This window comes from Cynocephalus volans, chromosome 8 (assembly GCF_027409185.1).
Source record: "Cynocephalus volans isolate mCynVol1 chromosome 8, mCynVol1.pri, whole genome shotgun sequence".
NCBI lineage: Eukaryota > Metazoa > Chordata > Mammalia > Dermoptera > Cynocephalidae > Cynocephalus > Cynocephalus volans.
In genome coordinates this window covers 134,592,078-134,598,194 of record NC_084467.1, presented here as the reverse complement: position 1 = coordinate 134,598,194, position 6,117 = coordinate 134,592,078, and the positions used below count along the sequence as shown (strand labels likewise).

Sequence of the window (6,117 nt, the reverse complement as noted above, 5' to 3'; positions counted from 1 at the left end):
AAATTTAGTTGTTATGTTTCTTCAGTTTCCTTTAATCTGGAATAATTCCTCCATCTTTCTTTGCCTTTTAGGACCTTGATTCTTTTGAAGAGTACAGGTCAGTTATTTGAAGAATGGCCCTAGATTTAGGTTTGTCTGATATTTTATCATGATTAAATTCAAATTCTGCAAATATCAGTGATATGGTGTCCTTCTCAAGGCATAATATCAGGAGGCACCTAAGGTCAATTTGTTTGATTTCTGGTGATGTAAATGTGGATTACTTGATTAAGATGGTGTCTGCCAGTTTTCTTCACAACGAAGTTATCATTTTGCCACCTTTGTAATTAATAATCTTCTCATCATACTTCACTCACTAATTTTATTATCCATTGATAATTCTTGCCTGAGCAACTATTAATGTGGTGGTTGTCAAGTGGTGATTCTCTGATCGTATCCTTTCTTCTACATTTACTCATTGGAATCCTACCGGAAGGAAGTTTTTCCTTCTCCCTCATTCATTCATTCATTTATATTAGTATAGGCTCATGAATCTTTTTTTAAATCCTAGAATCCAACTTTTAAAAAAGAAGGATTAAAATACTACAGCAGAGCTATATAATACAAATATCATGCAAGTTGTAAATAAGAGCCACATGTGGAATTTAAAATTTTCTGATAGCCATATTTTGAAAAGTAAAAGATAAAAACATAACCAAATTGGAAGTTTTTTTTAACCCATTAAACTTTATGATCTCCTCTTTCTTTCCAGTGCGGTTTCCAAGCTAGAGCCAAGGAATTCTAGTAGTTTTAATGGGTGCTAGAGCTATTGCTCTGGGTCATATTTTCCAGGGTCATAATAACAATTTTAAAAAATTTGCCTTGAAGTCAATGTGTTCATCACCTTAACTCCTTTGAGGCCCATCTGTGTGCTGAGTCTAGCCATGCTCATACTATGATCCTTGAGCTAAGGGGGATCCCATCTCCAGTTCAGATAATGGGAAGAGGGGCAGGCAGAGCTGGCCGTGGCCAAACCTAGGTTTCTATGAAGGAAAAAAACTGCTTTGGTTGGCAAGCTCTCTCCTTCTCTCTCTGCTCATCCTCACACTCCATTGTCCCTAGGATACCTGAAGGAGGGACATTTGGCTTGCATTGGTATTTGGTTGTGTGAATCCAAAGTATGCCAACTCACAAGTAAATATTTGCCATTTTTGACTATTAATTATCTCATATGATTAAAAAGGAGCATTTACCACAACCTTGATTTCATCATCACGCCATTGTGCAGGAAAAACAAATCAGCTATTTAGCAGAAGCAAGATGTGACCTAAAAAAGTCTATGCGCATTTTGTTCTTAGAAATAAACATAGGTGATTCAGAATCATAAAGAATTGAAAATGTCACTTGGGGTTCCACACACCTCTGTCCTCTAAGATACATTCTGAGAGAAATTCCTCTCAGGATTTAGCCATTTATGACCAATATTAGAATTCCCTGGGAATCAGACACCAAATTGAACAAGTTGAATTGGAAAGTTGAATGCAGTGGTTCTCAAACTGTGGCGATACTGTCCCCCAAAAGGGCATTTGGCACATGGTGGGTGTGTTTTGATGGTTGTTGGTTTCTGTGACACCAGTTGCTTGAAAACAGTAGTCCTAACTTTGGAGATTCACTTCTGCACTGCCATCTTCTGCCATGTGGGCTGAGTAACAGAGAGAGCTGGTGTGAGTGCCCAGAGGGAAAGAGAAGCAGGAGCAGAGGGCAGAGGAGATGCAGCACTGCAGGCTGCCTGGACACCTCAAAGTTCTGGCCAGTGTCTGAGGCCCGGCTACCTCTGGACCAATCAAACGTGGCCTGAGAGCTAGGTCCTAGGAGCTGGGTCTCTCCAGAAACTGCATTGTGACTGGAGGGTTGGCTGCAGAATTGGTCATTTCCATTTTCACCTACTACTTATTTACAGGCAGGGAGTATGGATGGGTGAGGGCAGTGCAGTAGATGACACAGGGTTCTGGAAAGTCAGACAGAGACTGGCATGGCTTGGGATGAGATAGCTGAGTTTTTCCTTGCGAGGCTTCCATCCCAATCTTGCTTCTGCTGGATTTCAAAGAAGATGCTGGGCTTTCCACAATTCACGTCTAGCACTTTTCACCGCCGCTCCTGCCCTTGTGACTTCCCCAGCCGTCATTCCTTTAACAGAGTCTCTGAATGTGGGATTGGCTTCAGAATTGGCTGCTTTACCATGAGTTATTGGAGACAGCAGGATGTCTGGCTTCCGAACAGGAATGTTTGTAGTCGGATGAAAGAGAAAATTAAAAATGGCTGATGTTGAGAAAGGCAAGAAGATTTTTGTCCAGAAGTTTGCTCAGTGCCACACTGTGGAAAAGGGAGACGAGCACAAGACTGGGCCCAATCACCATGGTCTTTGGGGGCAGAAGACAGGTCAAGCAGCTACATTCTCTTACACAGATGTCAATGAGAACAAAGGCATCACCGGGAGTATCTGGAGAATCCCAAGAAGTACAACATCCCTGGAACAAAAACAATCTTCATTGGCATTAAGAAGAAGGCAGAAAGGGCAGACTTGATAACTTACCTCAAAAAAGCTACTAACGAGTAAGAGGTGGCCACTGTCTTATTTATTACAAAACAGAAGTGTCTCATGACTTTTTATGTGTACCATAATTTAATTGATCTCATACACCAGAAGTCACATCACGAATGACTAACAGAATATTTTTGTTGGACAATCCTGACTTAAGCAAGCCTGGCTTGTGGTTAAATGAATATGATTGCTTTTTTGAATTTTGATAATAATTCCAATTCAGTAAACACTATCACCGTTTTCACCTTCTACCAAAAAACAAAACATGATTTATTGGAAAAAATTTCAGGTATGGAAAAATTTCTTAAAACAAGGCAAACATCAAGTCTTGTGAAATACTCACCTGATTAAATCCCTACCGCTCTCTAAAGGAAGCTGTTTCTCATGTCAAGATGTCTCCAGCAACAGAATTTTACCAATTCAGTCATTCTTGTTATTAAACCCTACCACACCTAAAACGTTCTGGACCGACAGGGAGAAAACAGTCCCTGACACGTGGCAGGCAACCAGTAACTGTTAATTTAATTGAATGGAAGCCGAGCGAGCCTGGGTTCTAATCTTATCCGTGCCATTAGCTACCACAGTGAACTGGGCCCTGATGTTTGCATTTGTTACAGGAGAAGATTAAAGAATTATCTTATCTCTGAGGTCTCTTGCAACTCTAAAATCTATGACAAGTAAAATGTTTTGTAGGACGGTTAGTATTCTGGGCCGTTTCTCAAGGTTTATGTCTAACTCTTTGAGCATGAGTTGCTCTATTGACCCCTTTGCCAGTCTCTCGTTTGCTCATTACGTGCCCCAGTGGCCTTCGCTCTGATCCTTGTATACACGAAGTTCCACCTCTGAGCAGATGCTCTTGCTGTTCCCTCTGTCTGGGATTCTTTCCTCCCGCACTTGGCAAAGTTGGTTGCTTCTCATCTCTCGGCCCTCAGCTGAAATGTCATCTCTTTAGAAGGCTTTCCTGACTTCTTATAGACGAAACATAGCCCAACACTCCGTTACGTCATCCTGTTTATCTCTCTACAGTGCTTATTACAGTATATAACTATCTTCTATGCTTTACTGGCTTATGAACACCCTTTCCCCCTAGACTGCAGGCTCCACAGGGTAGGGAATTGTCTATATTCTTTTCCACTATGTCTTTATAACCAGGCTTCTGGGAACCCATAAAATGCCTTTTCTGAAAAAGAAAAATCTGCTTCTTCCTTGGAGAAGACTCCAACTGTTGCTGAGCACTGGCTTGGGGAGCCAGACGTGGCCTGGATTTTGGCTCCTCCTTGTCCCTTGACCAGGTACCCTTGTTCAGTGAACAACCTACACAACTGTGTGCACACTCCCTGCCCAGCACCACACAAGATGCCTGGCAGAATATAGAAACACAATATTAGTTGGATGAATAAATCATCTTTATTGAGGTATAATTTACTTACAATAAAATGCGCCATTTTGACTGTTCAGTTAAATGGATTTTGACAAATACATGCACCCAGGTAACCACCACCACAATCAAGATATAGAAATTCCATTACCCCAAAAACTTCCCTTATGTCCTTTTGGAGTTGTCTTTCCTCCCACACTCCCCCTTTCTGGCCTCAAGCAATCAAGGAATCATTTAATTTTAGTAATATCTCAACTCTTTCCAAAATAACTTTAAAATGGACTTAAAAGGGAATAAGTATATCAAAATCAATAAAAGAGGAGGAAAAAGAGGAAAAAGGCTGATATCCCAACCCATAAGGGTCGATAGAATGTCTGCAATTGAGCTTGAAGCCTGAGGCTTTGCTGCAGCCTCTTTATAACCAAGGTAAAGAGGGAAAAGTGGTACTTAAATTATCATCTGAGAGGACGAAGCATTTCATTTCCTCAGGGAAGACAAAGTTTCCCTTGTACGAAGATCTGAGCTATGCCTCATGCACGTCATCAGAGAGAAGTTTTTGGAGGATGCTCTGAACAGTGTCCTCAATGACAGTTTCGTAGCAAATGCAGCAGGAATATTCACTTGTCTATTTTTTCTGGATAATCTTCCATAATCATTCCCATAACAAATATTAAAATACCTTATCTGAATAAGACGATCTCAGCTGGGCTTTGCAGCGAAGTGAGAAAGTAAACAATTCAAAATTATCTTCTTTAGCAAAGGTCTGGGACTCAGGAATTACACCCTTATGGGTAGAGGCATTTGCTTTGAAACCCAGGTGAGCAGGTGGGAGGGTTAATGTTCAGTTATGAAACTTAAAAGGGCCTGGACAGAATCCCTGTCTAGATCAAAGGCCTCCCCATCCTGCCTGGAGCTGGGCTGTGGGGGTGGGGGAGGTGTCTGAGGAAAAACCAGGATTTTCTTCAGGAACTAGTGTTGGAGCTGGGCCAACATGAGCCAAGGCTCCATTGAGACACCAAATTTCCACATAGTAGAACATTAAAAGTAATACTTTCAGTTTGAAATACATTGTGGGCAAGTGTTGATGGCTTCCAGTACCTCTGCCACAGAAATTTCTTAGTAACATTCTTGGAAGATTGAGTTCTAAGCCACATCTCCCTTGTTTGTTGATGGGTTAGAGAGGTCCTGAACCTTGTACCCCCTTCCCTGATGAATTCTGAATCAATTGAGAACTGAGACAAAGTGGTAAGGCAGGTGGTAGCAAAAATAAATCTGTTGGGAAATGTGGCTTGTGTCTGTGGGCAGGTCAATTTTTTGGTCAGAGTCCCAGCATTGCACAGTCTTTCCCACCCTATCAAAGGCAGCACAGGCTTCTGAAAGGAGGACAAAGAGGAATTGAGAACATGTGGTCCCTAGTGGGAACTTGCTCCCAAGAAACTGGGGAGAGAATGAGTAAAAGAGAGAGGGAGAGAGAGAGGCTAGACAACCCTTCCCAGCTTCACCTTCCAAACTTACCACTCAGGTGAGTCACTACTCCTCCCCTGGGCTATAGAACAACTTATTCCCTATGTGTCTGCCCAGATAAATTAGCCATAAAAGCACCACTAAAGGGATCGAAGGCATGCTATGGACTTGTTTGATGTTGACCATTTAAATGTTGGTGGCTGCATGCCCTAAACACTCATTTTTCTGTAACACCTTTGGTGGTTGAGGTTAAATCCTTCTTTTTGAAAATGAGTAAATACCAGCACTATTTTCTTTCTACTTTTTGATAAGACTACAACTGCTGCAAATTATGGTAGGAGGTGAGTCTATGTTGTCTTAAAGTGGTATCAGCCATTAAGATCTATATTAAAAGAAAGGGAGGAAGGTCCAAATGCATTCTTGTTTTATGTTACTTGACACTCATCTGGTCCTTCAAGGTCACTCTTGCCACTCCTTGATTCAGGGGATGCTAGTATAAACAAAACTTTGCAGGAGCATTAAGAACAGTGATCTCGATATGCTCATGTTGCTTGGTCTGCAGTTGTTCTGGTCAGTGGGGTGCTGGTAAACGCATAAAAAATGGTTCTCTGAAATAAAGTCCTGATTTATAGCATTTTCTATTTTCCGGTTTTTGTGGGGCAAATACTCTCTCCATGGCTGATTTCTAGCTACC

The 6,117-nt window shown here is 41.5% G+C and overlaps 1 pseudogene; it reads left to right on the top strand.

Moving 5' to 3' along the window:
• The first annotated feature begins 2,294 nt into the window (after positions 1 to 2,294).
• On the top strand, positions 2,295 to 2,596 carry LOC134384792 (cytochrome c, somatic-like; annotated as a pseudogene).
• Positions 2,597 to 6,117: the final 3,521 nt, after the last annotated feature.